Below are 19,417 nucleotides of genomic sequence, written 5' to 3' on the forward strand. Positions count from 1 at the left end.
ATTCATTCAATATAAATCTAATTAATTTATTTAATACTTGAATTGCATTCTAAGACCTCTTTATTAAAAATAAAAATATTTACATTTTATATGAAATTTTTTAGAGGAATATAAAACAAAATTTGATATCTAATATATCTTATGTAGTGAGAGAAAACAAAAATACTTTGTACCTTTTTGAATGTACTCAATACAGTTAGAGAACGAGAATGTTTCAGAAAATCATTCAGTTCAGTGAATAATAAGATTTATGAATGGTGATCAACTAAAATATGGTATAATTATGAAATCTATACTTGTATTATTACAACACAAGTGAAGAAATTTTTAACTAATTTTAACTAATATTATTATATATTTTAATCAGAATTAAATGATATTAGTTAAAATTAGTTTAAAAAATTCCTTCACTAGTGTTGTAATAATACAAGTTTTATAATTTTGTATAAAACTTGTTTTATCATACTTTGACTTTCATAGATAGTAACTCAATTTAATGATAAATTATCAATATTATCACTATTATTACTTAACATTAATATCATTTACTCAATAAATAAAAATTGCAAATTAAATTTTCTGAATTTGATTTATATACATATTATTTAATCTTTGAATACATATACATAATAATTTATTTATGTAATCAGTCAAGAGTCTATTCAATATTTTGAAAAAATATTAACTTGAGTCTAACTTTACGAAACAATTTTTTACGTTGTTGGTATATTATGTAACATTTTATTTTCAATTTATAACAATTTATTTAAAGCCACTGACTGATCTATCAACAGAGTCAAATTGTATAGAACGAGAAAAATCCTAGTTAAGTTTTAGACTCGCCCGTGTTATCTCCGGAATGTGATGGAATTTCGTTTTTTCTTTTTTTTTCTTCCCCATTCTCTTCGTCTTCAATTATCTCGGAGTCTCGCTGGTCATTAGTATAAGCAGTGATGTCGATTACAAGGGTTCTTAATTACGACGTAACTCCGGGAACTTTTTTATTCCTCCTTTTTAGGCCAGCATCTCAATTTGTTCTCAACCTCACCTTCCTACTTTTAAACTTAACTTCTTCAAACTTTTCTCTTTGGCAATCGATCAACGCTCTGAAATTCACGCCGACGCTTTCTTCCCGTAGATATGGAAACAAATTTACCGAAACGAGTGCCCGAGTAAAAAGTCCAGGGTAAAATTATTCGTCCTGCCTGTGTGGACTTATGTATAAGTAGAAACGATAAATTTTCCATGTGTTTTGTTCGCATGTATAATTTATTTTCGAAGCGATAATGGAAATATTTCTATTTTCGAAATAATAGCGAGAATTCATTTATTTTTGAAACGATAATGGAAACATTTTTATTGTATTTATTACTGTGCTGTATCGCAATGCAATTAGTGGTATTGTTACTAATGAATATAGTTATATTAGCCACAAAGGAATATGTTATATAATGCACATTTATTACTTGTTTATAATACAATAAATTGTATTACAGTCGCATTTCAAATAACTGTAATACAATATTTTAATAAGTATAACGCAATATACAATTCAAATAATAGATGTATATTACTGTATAATATATTTTTATTGTAACTAATATAAATATGTTTTTAATATTAACAATAACAATAGCAATAATAAGAATAACTGTAGTGAAAATGTTAATGTGGAATTTAATATTTCATGTAAAGATTTTAACATTTCATAGAATATTAATTACACACAGAACGAAAAGATTGTAATAATAATAGTAATATAGTAATAAAAAGTTAATAAAAATTATTACTTTTAGATATAATCATAAATCGTGCAATTTAGAGTTCAATGTTACAAAATGAAAATATTCGTCATTCTTTTCGATCATAGAAATAACGCAAAAGAAATGACGTATCGGAGTAAATTATTCGATCCAATTCATTCGTAATAAGCAGCAAACGTCAATGATTATAAATGCTGTTTACATTTCTCAAATTTTGTTCATTTATAAAACCGAATCAAGACAAATGACATGTTAAATTGAATTATTCGCGTTCTCGAGAGTAACAGATGTTTCGTTGGTATCGAGAATGTCGATGCAGACCGCTGTTCTGAATAATTCTCTTTTATGGGCTGCAATAATACAAAAGGATTTTAAATTACAATTACATGCTTGGAAAATTAAACACCGAATTAAGTGTTATGCAGTTGAGGTTGAACAGGGATGTAACGTTCGAAGAAATATACACGTGCGTCTGGCCACATATTTCGTTTCAAATGAATCGGTTTTCCGTTATCGTTCAGCACTGTTCGCGCGGGGAGTATTTCACGAAGGTATTACATATGAGAAAATGAATAAATCATTAAACATAGAAACCGAGCAATAAATTTGATATTGCCAGCACAGACGGATAAATTATAAATTAATGTCGTGGCTTGTATCGTTGCTGTCGCGTCGATATATAAAGCATACCGCACATGCGAACTACGCAGGAGTTCAAAGTTATGAGTTCCAACGAGAGTTATTTAATTAATTACGATAGTTACCGAAGTTCTGAATAGTGGTCGTTGGACTGTACATAGTGATCGTTAAATACTAAACGATATTCCGCTGTTGAAACTGAGAAATTTTTGGGAAATGAAGTGGATTAGTTTGGTGTTTGTGTGACACGTAATTTTGATTCATTGAATTAGTTGGATATACAATATCGAATTATCTCCTGTAGAGGATATTCAAATGAGGATATTATTGCGATAAATGACAAATTTTCATTTTGGATAGTTGTCAAGGATGATGTATAAATGTGAAAAATTGTTGTAGTAGGTATTTCTTTTTTCTTTTTCATTAACTATACAGTTATAGTGTAATGTAATCATTACATTGTAATATTTATTTATTAATTTTTAATACATTTCCTATCTTATGTTTCTTCGTATTATGTTATTTATTATATTTTGGGCATGTTAGAATAAAGTACTCAATTGAAATCGATAAGTTGCACTTTCTGCAAATTAGAGTTGGTTCTTTTGTCGATAAAAGAAGTGTATTTGCTTGGCGTAATTTATTCCAATTCCGGTTCTAATGACTTGGTCTCTTCTTGGCAGACTATGTCATTCTATCCTTTATTAGAAATGAATTGCAGATGATTTTCACGTGTTTGGACGCTGAAAGCTTCCATTTTGGATCCCACTGATCCATCATGCGTTTCTTAGCCTTCTCAATTAAATCCTCCATCAAAGGACTGTGAGTTTTTGACTTGACATATGCTTGGACTTTGCCACTTGTTTAGCAATATAACCAAATAGGTATTCAATTTCTCCAAATAAGTATTTCTTTGTATTCCTCTCTATAATTTCATGATAGACTCCCAAGATTTGTAAATTAATTTCGATACTTGGTGCGATATTACTTAATACAATAACGACACTTTCAGAGTCAAATAGAATCGCAGTTTGCTTATACGAATTTTTGTTTGCGACTTGGCTTAGCGTTAATTTTTGTATACAGATGATTTAACATGTCTAGGTCTTTTCTTAAGTGTTTCTATATTGTGTTTTATCTCGTCTGTTAGTTCTAACAAAGGCTCTGTAGATTTGCTGTTCGTAATACAAATATGTCTAAGGCTCACCGAGCTCGATGATGTAGTCAGTGCTCTTTCGTTACCGATTGTACTCTCGTTGTTTCCTTGTCTGATATCGGTTACATTTGCTGTGTGAGATTGGATCTTCATGGTGGGGTTTGTGACAGTTGGGCTCGGGTGCAGAGGGGTATCGAGAGCGGAGAATTCACCGCGTGGATAGTTCTCAGCGGTTTCCTTGGATTTCGAGCATGTCTTGGCAATGTGCTCCTCTTGGTTACAGTCGAAGCAATTGAAAATGTCTGCACTTCTGAAGATTCGGTATTGCGTTTCCTTGCAAGGTACAAAAAAGGTATCTGAAATTTTCTGGGCATCTTCAGGGTTCACGCATATTTGTCATCTGAAACTCAGATTGGGTGCACTTCCTGGGTCTTGTACAATGGATCAACTCTCGTAGGCGTTACATTTGACATGATTCTGATACTATCTTTTATGTGGATCTTTTCTATGATTTCGTGTGAAATCGATGTAGAAACGTTTGACAGAATAATTAATTTTTCTGAAATTATTGACGGTCTTATATTTATGTTTCTCTCGTTGATTTTGACGCTTGTATATTTCTTTATATATTCGGTAACTGTATTCTTATATGTATAGGTATGTATATCGTCACTAGGTCGATCTTGCTTAACGACGATTAGTGACGGACTGTTCTTTGAGGAGATTGTGTTTAACTTGGAAATACTGAGTGGACTCTGTTTCTATCTTGTTATCGCGTGTCTTTATTTTTTACGAGCTAATAGGTCTAGCCTTTATGTAGACCCTTGGTAGAGCTATGGAATTTGTAATTGGAAGAAGTTTCCGAATTTGAGGTACAAGGGTAAGGGTTACAAACGGAAAAAACGAACTGAATTATTCCCCTATACTTCAGGTACTTGGTGTATATGATGGTCAAGCGTCAAGGTGCCATCGTGCTTTACCTGGGTACGGAGTTGGCAATGTGGTTTTTCCTGATGAGTAATATAAACCCGTAGAAACAGTATTTTAGGGATTAACAAGGTATATACAGATAAGCATATATAGGTATATATATATATATGTAGGAATGGTAAACGAGGGACGCTCGTTTATTAGGGTAGACTGTCCTCGCCTGGAACTCAGGTCTAGTGGACCTGTTAGTATCTGGCTACCAGATGGGCCGTAGGAGGTCGGGGCCAGGCTACGTGAGAGGGAGTTTCTCTCTCCTTCAGGGAGACACTTGTCTTCTGGACGGGCTTTATAAGGGCCCGTTCTGGAAAACACAGGCAGTTACAGAACAGTTACTAAGTTGGTTATTGACTGATTGGTCTGAGTAGTCGTCAGGTCAGTGTGTAAAGAGATAGACTTAATTTGTAGAAAAAACGAGCCAATAAAGTAAAATTCCTACATATATAGGTATATACATATTCTGTTATTTGTACAAAGTTTAAACCTTTTTTCCTTTCCTTTTGGAAAATAATCATTTTACCATAGGTGTCCACATACTCTTATTCCAAATGCAGAAAAATATCCATAAACATAATTAATCCTCGATTTCATCCACGCGTCATTACTTTGAATTATCCGTGCGTAATTCATATTTTTGATTATATAGATTTATTGCGAGTTTTCCACCCCCTTATCTTGCAGCGGCAGCTGCTATTTGCATGCAAGATTAACGAGAAGAATTCCGAGAGAGTTCAGTCCTGTGTCACTGAAAAATAGTACGCTCGTATTGCTGGAAATCCGCGAACAAGGTCTACAATCCGGATTTTCAATGTAACGATACGAGTATTTCCCCTGGGAATATATAGCCATGGGCAATCGCTTCGATTGGAAGACACCAATTTGTTCTACGACACGATTTCTTAAAATCGAATTCCCTCTCCGCTTGTGATACAACCCTGTGTATACCGTTGAAATGATCACGTGTTAACATTCCTTCGACGTCGAGCGAAATCCAGACTGAATACCAAGATGGCAGAGCAAATTGCTATTGAAGGTTAACATAGATTTTAGAACAAGTGTTTCCCTTATTCTTTCGCTTATATATTAAGTTCTACATTACTGTTTCGTTGGTTTTCGTTGTTAGAGTATACTAGGACATTTTCTTCTTTTCTATATCAATTATTATTTAATAAATGACGAATATTAAGTCCAAATTGTTTGCTAGATATATTTAAATATGAATTTAAGTAATAATATTGTAGAGTCACACAGTCTCTTCTACGTTGGAGAGTACTTCGGCTAAAAATTTTCGCTGACTGTGGACTGGAACTGACTCGATCTCAACTCTAACTAATCACTGATTGAATGTTAGACTATTGCTCGAATTCTCGCTTTAAAACTCCAACTCTTAAAAATTCTTAAACTCTCTCTCTCTAAAAACTAAAAACTCTGTCTCTCGAACTCCTACTCTAAAAACTCTTAAGAACTGCCACTATCTTTCAAAACGGTTCCTTTTAAGTTCGTCCGAAAGGCAAGGGCCTCCTCCGAAGGAGGAGAAGACTCCCTTCACACCAAGGTCAGAAGTGGAGGAGACTCCTTCCGGATTAGGCCCTGCGAAGGGTCACCTTCACGGGGACACTTTCCTACAGGAACACTTCGACCATCGCACTCGTAATTAATAGAACAAGTCTAAAAATATCCTAAAATATAAAAATTGTTGTTGCAATATATGTATTGCTATATTTTTAACGTCATATTCATAACTGTCGTTCATTAATTCATTGACAAATACTCAAATTATCTAATACAGTCTCAATCCCTTCATCCATTTGCAAAGCATACGTTCGTGAATTCGTCTCCGACAAATCACTCAGTCTCTAACCGTTTATCCGCAAACGCATAATTGCAAACGCGTAATTACAAAGGGGTACGAAAGCCTTACTCGAGGATATATCTCCACGAGCACTTCAATACACCTACACACCCGGAAAGAGCCAGCTGTTGTAGAGGACGCGCGAGTACCGCCCCAAAAATTCTGCAAGGAATCTCTGGCTGAAAGCTCTCGACGCTCAACACGGACACGTTCATATCGCGAACGGCTCGTCCATCAAAACGAAGGGAGAAAATAAACCGGGCGAAAACGACCGAAATTTCTCGAGCCCTCTTTCTCTGCTACCCAAGAGTAAGAAAGCTTTAGAAATAATACCGCGAGGTTCCTGGCAGAAACAACAACGACAGCTTAAACGGTAACGGCCAGCATTGAGCAAGGGAACGATGAAAAGCTCTGACGAATCGTGCTGGTGGCGGTGGTGGTAAAAGGGGTGAGTGTGGCGAAAGAGACGGGCGGAGAGGGGTAGGAGATCAGAGGTTAAGTGAAATTGAAGTTCAACCCACTGATGAAAACGGCTTGCGGGATCTAAGGTGACGGGGGACTCCTTCGCAATAGTTTCGTTTCCTTTTAATCTCGGTTGGGTTTTCTACCAGCCGGAGTAGGAAGACTGTCAATTCCGCTTCCATTTTTCGTGAACAGTGGAAGCGAGATGAAAGAAGCCCCGCACGCAGGCCTGTGTGCCAGCCTGTGCTTGTGTATGCTGTTAATCTTACACCATGGGGGAAGGCACGGGAAACTGAAGCGAGGATTCGTTAAACCAACCGACCCAACGATCTGGTGGAAAGAAATTTTGTTGCTTGAAATTCTACATCGTGGGGAATGATTTCCGAGTCTTCGTGTTTGGCTGGATGAATGGTGAATGGGGGGAAATGAAACGAACTTGTGGAACGTTATGTTGATTATCAGAGAAAGAATCTCGATTAAATTTAGTAAAAGAGAAACTTTGTGATGAGACTGAAATTTATATTCGGTGTTTTCAACGAGTTTTCCGTCGTGGAACGAAAACAGATCTGGGAGACACCTTGCGGTCTTCTAACAGCGAGGTTCTGAGAGATAAAATCATTTAATCTTTGGAGTTTTTTACTTTACACTTCTGGGATATTTAAGAAGCTTCTTTTTATTACTCCAAATGTCACGGGGAATGAATTCAATGTCTAATTTTATCGAAATTAGACGGTACCATTTAGAATTTGCCTGATAGTAGTCATACAGGGGCCGAGTTCAGTTCGTGGGCGCTGGTTGCGTTAGACCCCAGTGTTCAAAGAGGCCATAAACAGAAAATTTTTTCCACCACCGACTTCGTTTGCAGGATGTTCCTTCTTCTTCGTGATCGATTTGATGACCAAGGGAACGCCCTTGGTTCAACCATCCGTTAGTTAGACTACCTCCACCCCTTAGCAAACTTTCGAGTCGTAAGGAAAATCACGAAGTTAGTCTTTTTTGACTTAGGAATCCGCCGTCTTTGATTTAACAGGCAGTTTTTCGACTTTTTTAGTCAGTTAGTTTTCTTTGATTTAGTCGCCAGCAATCGCGACACTACGAGTTCGTCCGATCGGTGTCTAATATTCGAGGGAACCGATTCCCTGACAGAACCTCTCTGTCAAGAAGACTGTCAGGCTTCTTGCTCGTGAACCACGAACTGTTGTAAGACATTCCCACAACCAGGATTGCCAACCGAAAGTTGTTTGACGAAACGTGTTTTAAACAGTTGGTCAATATTAATATCGGCGGATAACATTCCTAGATAGGCAGATGGTTTCACAACCCGTAGGTATTCGTCCTGAGTTCAATCACGAGACGACAATGAGTATAAAGTGTAGTATTTGAGATAATCTGCTAGGTATATAGAGGGAAGTCTTAAGATTGTATTAATATAATAAGAAAATGATTAAACGATACGTAAGATATGTGGAGGACATTTATTGTAGATATGTGTAATGGTGGTGCTAGTGTGCTGAGTGGAAAATCGTCTTAGGCTTATCATATTAACAAAACATGCATGAACATTATAACGAAGCTTTCTATTTTACAATGAATAGTAGTTTCAATTATTATTAAATATTGCGTTGATTATTTTTGAGGGATATTGATATATTTATTACAAACATGCAACATTGGTGAATCACAAAGGTACTTAAATGTGATTCATAATATCACTCGGAAGTACTATTGATAAACTAAAAAATCCATCTTTTGTTATTAATTAAATCATTGATTAATTAATTATTATTAAATGAATTTTGCTATTATGCTAGATTGTTGTTAATCACTTGTGAATAGGAGGTTTTGAATGTTAGGTTTGGAGAAAGAAATTGGTACCTTGTGAACAATGTAAATTGATATTTAAAAATAATATCTCATTCTTATTGATATTCTGTTCGCTACTTTCTTCAAATGACATTACATACATATATGGTTCGCACTGTAGATATTTTTGACCAATTACAAAAATTCATGAGTTCTGTCTTTATGATTATCAAAGAATGTGGTTCTATTAAACTTTAGTCTGACTAATCAAGTCTACATTCCTTCATCTTGAAATAGTTTTCTATCTTTGTACTACTATGTACATAGTAAGATTTGATTCATTCAATGGTTTAAGGTGTCTTTTAATTAAAGTCTGTGATGATTTAAATTGCTTAATAATGTCAGATGATTTAATTTTCAATCAATTATGAAACGGTTTGAGTCTTCGAAAATCTTCTCTCGAAACGGTTTTAGAGGTTGTAGCAGTTATTAGAAAATACAGATATAGACACTCTCAAGATAGCTTCCAAGTTCAAGGAAGGTTCCTACATTTAATTCCACTATTACAGAAAGGACATTATTCATATTTACATAAAATATCGCAAAATTTCCTATTATAATAAAATAAATCATTATTACAACAATTTTCTTAATAAAATAATAATTCTTTATATTCCATTCAAATAAAGGATCATTTTTTCAAATAAAAATAATTATTTTATTTGACAACAAATAATTATATTTAATATTATATATAATTATGTTGAACTATGCTATCTACTAATATAACTTCTTTATACATATGTATGTACTTATGCGTTACATATGCGTATAAAATAAAATATTAGTTATCAATTCATGAATTGCATTGTAAAATTTGACTAACATGTTAAATAAAATCATGATCACGTGTTAAAATAAAATAATTACATTTTAACACAGAAAAATTTACAACAAATATAAAGATGATAAACAAATTTAAAAAATATAAAGATAATAAAGAAGATAAAAAATATGACTCATAAATTTCATAAGAAAATTTAAAGACGATAAAGCATATGAAGAGTTCAATGCTTAGAAAAGTTCATAAATTAAAGTGTAATAAGCGTTAATATATTTTGTATCGACATTCTTGAAGCGCTTTTGATAATGCTTTTTGCTGTGCATTCTTGAAGTGCTTTAATCAGCACGTTCATCGAACATTAATACGGGTTCGTGTCCTCTACACTTAATAAACAGGAGTAACAGGAGGAATTAACGAGAGAGCTTTAGCAAAGTTACTTAGGGTGCGCCATGGCCAGCTAACAGGACCACGAAGGGGTGGTGGTCGCGAGTTCATTTCCCGCAGTTTACACCCTCATTTTTCTTCACCTGCTGCATTGACAAATATTTGCGTAGTGAAAAATTATGACATGAATTTCTTAACTAATATTACATGACATAGTATCCGAGTTGGATAATAATGGACGTTAACAAATTTCCGTAACGTATATTTATAATAATCGATCACATCGCAGTCACGATTTTTCAAGAAAATTTCTATTTTTCGGCAGTTTTTCATCTACTAATAAATGGAGTAAATTTCAATATGGTCCATAGTCTATAACTGATGCTTGTAAATGAAACAGTTTCGTAATTAAATTGCTTGTTTCAATATTGATTCAATTATTCTGACTCTGTTTTAACTTCACAGACCATAAATTTATTTCAATATGGTGAGCTATAGAATAGTAAATATATTTCGGATAATTATTTAATTACATTTTTGTTTTTCAGTGAAAAGAAATATTCAAAACATTTGCATTTTTCAAATGTTTCAAAAGTTCAAAATCAAAATTTGTGATATTTTTAATAATCTTTGACACGATCCATGTATATTCTCGTCACTATAGATAATGTCAATAGACATCCACCAAATACTCTTAGTATACATAGCATTACCATTAGTTACACCTTTTCAATGAAATCAAATAAATTATCATAATCGCGATAATTTTTCCCATACCATCTCTTTCATATTTTTATCACTACTGAATTGTCAATGAACAACCATGAAACAGTATTATTATACGTAAAATCCCCATAAAAGGTATAAATTATATTTTCTAATAAAATAGATTAAAACCCTCGTTTTAGAAATTTAACCTACAACATCTATTAAAATTTAATCGTAACACTACTCCCACAAAATATTTTATAAATATTATATAATATTGAAACAGATATTACGACACTCGTTCATGGACGCGAAGAGCCATTTTCGTTCTCAGGAAATTCCTCGAATGTTCGTCAAGTGAACATATCACGCTGTTCATGAAACTATGCAATATGGCGCTCATATATATGTTATCGTGCAATGATCGAGCTCCTGCGCTCTCGCAATCTTTCATGTCTCATCATCTAGATATCAACACGATCACGGACTGTTCTTCCGATAAAAGACTTACAGACGCACAGTGCAATGCACATTTGATCGATGATCCTTCATCGAGTTTGGAATTCGAAAAGGATCGGCGTTCATCTCGATATCGATCTCGATATAACGTCTGAAGAATGACCAGACTCAATTAACCCTTTCGTTACGGCGAGCGTCGCCATGAAGTCTCTTCCATAGAACGCAGCGAGGTGTCAAAGATGACACCTGACAGATGATAAGGTGACATTATGATCATGCAATCTTTAGCATTTGGTCCTTTGACGTAAATCTTTTGAAGAAAAAGAAAAGGAAAAACTGACCATCGCAATAGGGCTTAGAATTCTTTGCGAAAAGAGGAACGGTAGCACTTGTCTTAATTTTTTACTCAATTTTTGTAGCCAGTGACTATAGTCACCCGTCATGTATAGATGGCGTCTCATGGCCGATGACTATAGTCACCCGTAGTAGCGAAAGGGTTAAGACCTTTTGGGTCTCCTTTCGTCATGTTCAGACACTGTCTGCGCGGTTTTAGAACCATGCACTCTTGCGTTCGTAATAGGCCTTTAATTTTGCATCAAGACTGGGCGCACGTATGTGTTTGTGTGTGTACTGGAGGGAGAGACATGTGGGTTAATGAATTGCCAGAACAGAGGGAAATGAGTCACTTGTGACACTGTGAGAGCATGCTCGAAAAGCACGGTGAACCTTCATGCTTCGTAATTTATTGCCATTTATTAAGGAGATGAATTTGTTACGGCATTAATTGTTTCCTTGTGATAAATGAAATTGTTACCCGTGCAAATACGTATCTCTGTTTCGAGATTATTTATTTTTGGGGGTGAAAGTATCTAGCTTATTGGTACGATTAGCTCTGGAACTACTGAGCTGTAACGTGTGCCTAAATATGGTATATGTAGATAATAATAATTAAAGTAGCGTGGTGGAAGTAAGTAGGTATAGTGAAATTACTATTATTGAATTAATTGAGAGACTTGGTTTGGGAAAGGAAATTTTCGGATAATAGAACACATTTTTTTCCTTTTTGGGTCTATTTAGGATTGCAAAGTTAGCATTTTCACTCATGAGTAACGATCAAAGTGTTATTCGTAATATTGTACATTTAGAGTATAGGTATATTTTATTATATTTTGTTATTTATAGTATATCCTATGTTCATGGCAGTTTTAATTCTTTTGCTACAAGGGAAGTTAGAAAATATTAAAAATAATAAAGTTAAAGAATAATTGGAGGCATTAAAAAATAATATGGTTTACTTTGAGAATTTTTTAATAACTTAGGAATATTGGTTTATTATATTTCATCGTATATTTTATTTTATGATTAAATTTAGCGTGTTTCATTAACATTCTTATAATTTTTATTATAGAATTTTTTTTTGTTATAGAATTTTCATATATTTTTAAAGAGGGACATAAATGTTACAGTAGAACGTCAATTGTCTGGATATAGGAATATGTCTGTACAGTTACGTATATATCTATGTGCTGGTATTGATATTTTTCAGTATTTTCAAAAAGGTTTACGATGTGTCACTTCGATTGGTCCGTGTTCAAATTTTGAAGTATTAAATAGTATTAAAGCATACTTTAATTATACTTATTATATACCATACTTAAAGTATATCACACTTCCTTAACCTCTGATCTTAAAAATAAAAAAATTTACAATTCTTTTTTGATCTATATTTTAGTCTAGGATAATGTACTTATGTGTAGTCTATTGAATGCAAATGTTGGTATTCTGTCAGTATTTTTAAGTATAATAATATATATATATATAAATGTGAAAGTATAGTGTTTGATAAAAAATTCAGTGTAATTATCTATGAAATTTCAAATTGCTTTTCGATTCAAAAATTGACATGTATGCTTCTATCCTGTTTTTATTAATTAGAAAAAAAAAGTATTTTCTTTTTAAATAATGTATTTTTAGTGATTTCATTAATGTGTTATATAGTATCTTATAAGTAGCTAAAACAAGTTTATTTTTATTCTTCACATACTATACTACAAAATATTCTACTATTAAAAAGAAATAAAAATAGAAACACAAGAATATATCAATCTATCTTCTTCTGTGTTTACTCTTTCGAGTTTGATGGTTTATGTCTTTCTTAGTAGTTATGCCAGTAGAATTTACATATTGCACAATCGTACAATAAGTTTTTGATGCATCTCTCTCACTTACGAGTATCTACTTGTTTCTATTTAGAAGTTTGAAACTCAACTATTTTCGAAACTTACCTTCAGGTATCTTTTATATTTCTACTTATAATCTACGTATTTTCTATATACAGTCCCTGGCCATTGAATTGGCACCACATTTTAAAATTTCACTTCTATAACCATGACATTATCTCGTAAATAACAAAATGTCTAAATTATTTTCAAATATCTAGACCTCCATGTACATATACATTGTAATTAATTTAGAATTGATATCATACTGATGTAATTTTGATAAGAGACATATAACTAACAATTAACCATATTTATACTTATTATAAATAGTCACATATGCATTATGAATTAGAGATCAAAATTGCTAATATTTGGAAAAATAACGAAGGCATCTAGAATGTGATAGGACAGTGCTTACGTGACTTGCTAGATAGGGCCCAGGTACCTATTATTATGTGAATAGCATTGGTACCAATTTGTTCATTCTTACTTAAAATGTATCTTGCTGCCGAAATATTCTAATATCCTGTTCAATCTTCGTTATTTAGTATGCTCATTTAATATCGATATCTATATTCCAGGTTTAGAATTTTAAAATTAATATTTTAATACTATAAAGGATATAAAATGAATAAAAGTAATTAAAAATAAATCTTTATATATTAATAATTTTTATTATAACGCATTGTTTGCACTTTGTGTAAGTCTTCGTATGTCCGTCACATTCTACTATTTTACGTTGTAAATGTGACTGTAACAGAAACATGGTGTAGGAGCTCATAGGGTTTTTCCGAATATAATTATCATTGACAATTTCGGTTATTGACATGACGATTAATTAATTAACTAAATAGTGAAATGCAAGACTGTACCACCTTACTATTAATCACAGGCTGCTTTTTATTCCATTTCGTTTCACTTCGCTAAAATATGAAATATATTAGAACTTCTATATGGTCTCAATTCTATGGCCGGGGACTATACTATGTGCTGCTAATTATGAAAATGAGAAACAAAGTTATAATTGGCGATATATCAAAAATTGTTATATCATGTATGTAATTCGGTATTTTTCAATTTATTGATTTATAATTTATTTAAACCGTGAAACTGTTAATAATTCGAAAGGAAGCATATATGACTTATGCCATTTTCATAATCACCAGCACATGTATGTATAGTATATCTTTTCTTTCCTGTTTTCCTCTACCAAGTACCATTTCTGCTTCTTAAGTATAATGAACCGATTCCACACGAACACTTGGCCATTTCTATCTGTCGTGTTACACGTCGACGTCCATTTCGTCACCATATTAACAAAAAAAATGCAGATAAAGTACAATATAAATTTCACGCACCGGGATCGATAGATTCTCCGTTTGTTTCCGTGATACATGTGCACATATGCATCGATGTTTGTTTGTGCACTGAAATATGCAATGAATCGGAGTGTACACTAGAGCCGGTAGGTACACCGAGGCAGTCGGAGCTAGATTGTTAATAGGCGTGGATGCCCTAAAGGCTTACACCGCGAATCCACCTTTCAAATTTGAAGTACGAAAAGACTGTGAATTGCTGAAGAACAGAAATCAGTTTTGGTCAGATCTGCTTCTTTAATGGAATTGAGGGAATTTGTTGATAGTGTTTCGATTAACATTACAACTACCAACCTGTGATGAGTATCTAAACGTAGTATAAACGTATGGATATAATATAGTAATTATGTTATTAATAATTAAAATAATTATATGATATTATTAATAATTATATTATACCGTATATGTTATTACTATTTGTATACAGAGTGTTGTTCTAATTAAATACAGTGAACTGTCTTTTATATCCTCCAATGAAAGAAAATGTTTTATATTGTGTTCAAAAATATAGAGGATTCCGTATAAAATGATTAGATTGATTTTGAAATCATCTTAACCATATTCAGTATGAAAAATATTTATTGCACATAACTTCTAAGTATCAAATAATTTTTGTAAAATTTGTTTTGGTAGAAGATAATTCGCTGTATTTACTTAAAACAGAAATTTTGTATAATATAAATAATAATAAAAACGATAATAATCGAAATAATATAATGAATATAGATAGGTATATATAGTTACGTTTTCACCTCGATGGAAATTAATATTAATTTTGTTAAAGGTAGCTACATGTTTCTAATAACTGCAAAATACTCTGAATCTAGTTATTTCGAGTAGTTTGGTAATTCTAGTGTCAAAAATTTTGCCAATGAGAGTAAGTGGTCGTTAAATGAAATCTATGTATATAAATTGTTCGTTTAAAATTTTCAATTTGAATGTTGAATGTCTGTATCTTAGAATGAGAGTATCTGTGTTTTATATATTTTTCTTGAAGTAACGCTTTTTATTTTTTACATTTTTCTTTTTATGGGGGTGAAATGTAAAGTGTTTCGTTCTTGATGAAGCAATTATGACAGATACAGTTGAGCACAAATTTCAGAATTTCATATTTAATTTTTAACTACGTTTTTTAATATGAACATTAAGTTTCACTTTTATTATTTTAATAGGCTATAATCACATAATAAAACGATAAATATTATTATATTTTGGATATGTTTCTGATTAATTGTAAGGTGGTTGTCAAAATTTAATTTTGATTAATATGTTTGAAATTAATTCTTTAATAATTTTCTATTTGGAATAGGAAGAAAAATGTATAGAATATTTTATCACTCATTTTAGATAAAAATTAAATAATACTATAAGATAGAATGATTAAAAATCCACAATATTATCGAGTATTGTATTAAATTAAATCTCAATTCGTGCTACTTAAATTCAATGTAAAAAGATTCTTGTTCTACGTTAATTGGGACTAATTAGAAATAAATTACTCATAGCTGTGTTACTTTTTAACATATTCATCAAAAATATAATAATATCTATTATAACCAAGTATAAAATTAATTAAAATTTTTTGGTACTCTCAAATTTACTCTAGTGCCATTAAAAATATTTTCAATTTCGCATATACGCAGTAAAATCTACGATTATATCACTGTACGCAATTTCTCCATAGTTCTTAATATTTGATAATAGTAATCTGTCGTGAATTACCTCATGTACATCGCTTTAATTAATTTCTCAATCTCTTTATCTAAACTCATTAATATTTACGATCGAAATAAGAGCCCGTTTGCAACTCCTGCAGTTTCCACGTGGACAAAATAATATCCACCAAAACGAACGTGCTTTTTCAAAGTCGAAAATGTGACAGGACACGTACGAATCGAAATACTTTCAATTTTATCGCGTATATCGGCAACTCTTCCCATTTTACAACACGAAACTTGACCTTGTGACAAAAATTCCCACTTGAAATCTACCATTTCCATATCCTCTGATCATCGATATCGAAGCACGGGTACATAAAACTTCGACAGACGTTCCTCAAACTAAATACTTTTGCTCCAACCTTTCGTTTACTCGCGACAGCATTTTCGACGCTGTCGGTGCGAAATAAAGTCAAAAACACGATTGAAGCCACGGAGTTTGCCTATCGATGTGACACAACAGCCTCCTGGCCCACAAAAAAAGCACGAAAAAAGAAACGGAATGAAAAAAGTGAAAAAAGTAAAGAGAAAAGAGAGAGTAAGCACTCGGAAATTCAGGAACAGCGACACTCAGATAGTTTGTTTTCAACGGCCGGTCCTGTGAGCGGTGTTCAAAGCGCACGCTTGTTATTTGTTCGCCTCTGCGATGGAACCTCGAAACCGCCGAAAGCTCCGCGTTCGCGCGTACACGAAACGGGTTCTGGAACAGCTTTCGATCGTTTCTCTTTTTCGCTTCCTTTCTCCCCCCGTCGAGCTTGTTCGCGTCGAAATTTCCCTGTCGCGCGTTCAAAATTACCGCGTCCGCGACGTCTCGCGCGAAAGGTGCCATCCTATCGGCAAGGCTCATCCTCCACGCCGCCGGGGCAGCGTTGAGACACATGCAAGGATAAAAAGAGAAAGATCTAAAAAGAGAGAGGAAAAGGAAAAAGAAAGAAAAAAAATAAATAAAATTTAAAAAAAAAAAAAAGACGGCTTGGTATCGAATCGGAAGTACAAAGTAAGCTCGACCGCCGCAGCGCCCAGAACCACTAATGTGCTCGCTCGCAGCGCGGACGGCAACTTCGAGGTGACCTTGGCCACGAAGGCCACCATCTACCATCAAGGATTGGTCGAGTGGAAGCCCCCCGCCATTTATAAGTCATCCTGCGAGATCGACGTGGAGTACTTCCCATTCGACGAGCAGACCTGTGTCCTCAAGTTCGGTTCGTGGACCTATGACGGCTTTAAGGTAAACTTGCATGGTAGCCGCTAAGTTCGTGGCAGATAGACCCGTGGCGGATCATCCACGACGTGGATCGACCGCTCGTGATGCGTCGGGGACGATCCCCCAAAATGTAGCCCTTAAGACTAGTTTAGACCCGAACGATCGGCTCGTCGCGTGGATTTCCAAACTCCACGGTGGATCGTGTGTATTCACGGAGATTGGCTATATTTTTTCGCGTGTCACCCTCGATGGGGGAGAGCCGAAACCCACGCCAGGAGACGGATGCTGCCAGCTCTTTCCTCCAACGTTCCGTTGCAAACGTATATATAGCTACAGACGATGCGATCATCACGTTCGATGGATAGAAGCTTGAGAACGTGGAATTGATAGCGAGGTGAATCGGAATGAAAATACGTGAGAGTATGGTACGTAGTTGACCATCGTGGTGTGGGGTTAGCCAATGTCGGGGAGGGACCGTTTTCGAAAGAGAATCGAGGACGCGGAATTACGCGATCCGAGAGGATCGATGGCTTTTTCGAAAGCTCTGTTCGTTAGAGACTGCTGAGCGACTGAAAGAGAGCAAGGGAGAGAGCGAGAGAGAAAGAGGGGGAGAGAAAGCGAGCGTGGCGTAGCGGCAGCATCCGGTGCTCTTCAAAGAGGAGCCAATCGTGATCACGCTCGGCTCGTTTCTTCGGTGATTCCAGCGCCGACGGGAACTACGAGGTGACGCTGATGACCAAGGCCACGGTCTACTATTCGGGATTGGTCGTCTGGCAACCGCCGGCCGTATATAAATCCTCCTGCTCCATCGACGTTGAGTTCTTTCCGTACGACGTACAGACCTGTGTTTTGAAGTTAGGCTCCTGGACCTATGACGGTTTTAAGGTGCCACGCAACAGCAACGAGCACGATCGCCAGATTGAACCTTTTTGCTCGTCATATATGATCGGTCTTCCCAATTTCCTACCTTGGTTACCACTTACGTTTTTTATGTTTCATCAGAGAATGCCACCTTGATACCCGTAATCGTTTCTGCGATGCGCTGGTCTTGGACGTCATACGTCATATTTATATATATTATCTATATATATATTATACAAATATATATACATATATATACATATTTCAATATTGTTACTTTGGTGTGGACTGCAGTGTTATTTGATTGACATTCGTCGTGATGTCGTACGGTCAAGCTCGTTTTTATATATTATTCTTGCGGTGTGCTCGAACGATCCTACAGGCTCGCATATGTTTCAACGCGATCTTTGAGAACGGCTCGCGTCGTCGTTTTCGCGAGGATCATTGTAGTAGGATGCTCAGACGAATCAGTCTCGATGATCCACGGGAATGTGTTTCACGATCATGTTCTCTAGCGACATCTCATCTTACGTGTTCCTTCTGTTCCAATCTTTTTTTTTTCTTTTTTTTTCATTCTTTTTCCCATTTGATATATATTATATATATATATGTGGTGGTCTTGCAAAGTGTACCCGAACCGTGGTGCCATTTTGAAGTAATGCCATTCTCTTTATCTATCATCTCGTGTGAATGTTTCTTAGCAAGAATGTTTAGCCCGATCCTCGCTTCGACGAACGACTTGAAAGAGCGATACGTCGAAGGTTTCAAAGGGTACCTCGATCACTGATACTTATGAATCGAGGTGAAAAGAATCTGCTTCGAAGCGTATCCAAGCTGGTCAGTCGCCTTGCTCTTTTTGACATTTGCAGCTCGATGGAAAGATTGTAAAGTGTCTAGTCGCGAAGGTTGATTGTTTATTAGCGTTAGATATCGACCGAATTTAGGCTCAGAGTCTTTAGGCTGTCACTGTACATCACAC

At 34.5% G+C, this 19,417-nt stretch overlaps 1 pseudogene; it reads left to right on the top strand.

Annotated features, from left to right (window-relative positions):
• Positions 1–18,462, top strand: part of LOC108553012 (acetylcholine receptor subunit alpha-like) — an 89,595-nt pseudogene extending 71,133 nt beyond the window's left edge.
• Positions 18,463–19,417: the final 955 nt, after the last annotated feature.

The sequence above is a fragment of the Eufriesea mexicana genome, unplaced genomic scaffold (assembly GCF_001483705.2).
Source record: "Eufriesea mexicana isolate 0111107269 unplaced genomic scaffold, ASM148370v2 scaffold8924, whole genome shotgun sequence".
Taxonomy (NCBI): Eukaryota; Metazoa; Arthropoda; class Insecta; order Hymenoptera; family Apidae; genus Eufriesea; species Eufriesea mexicana.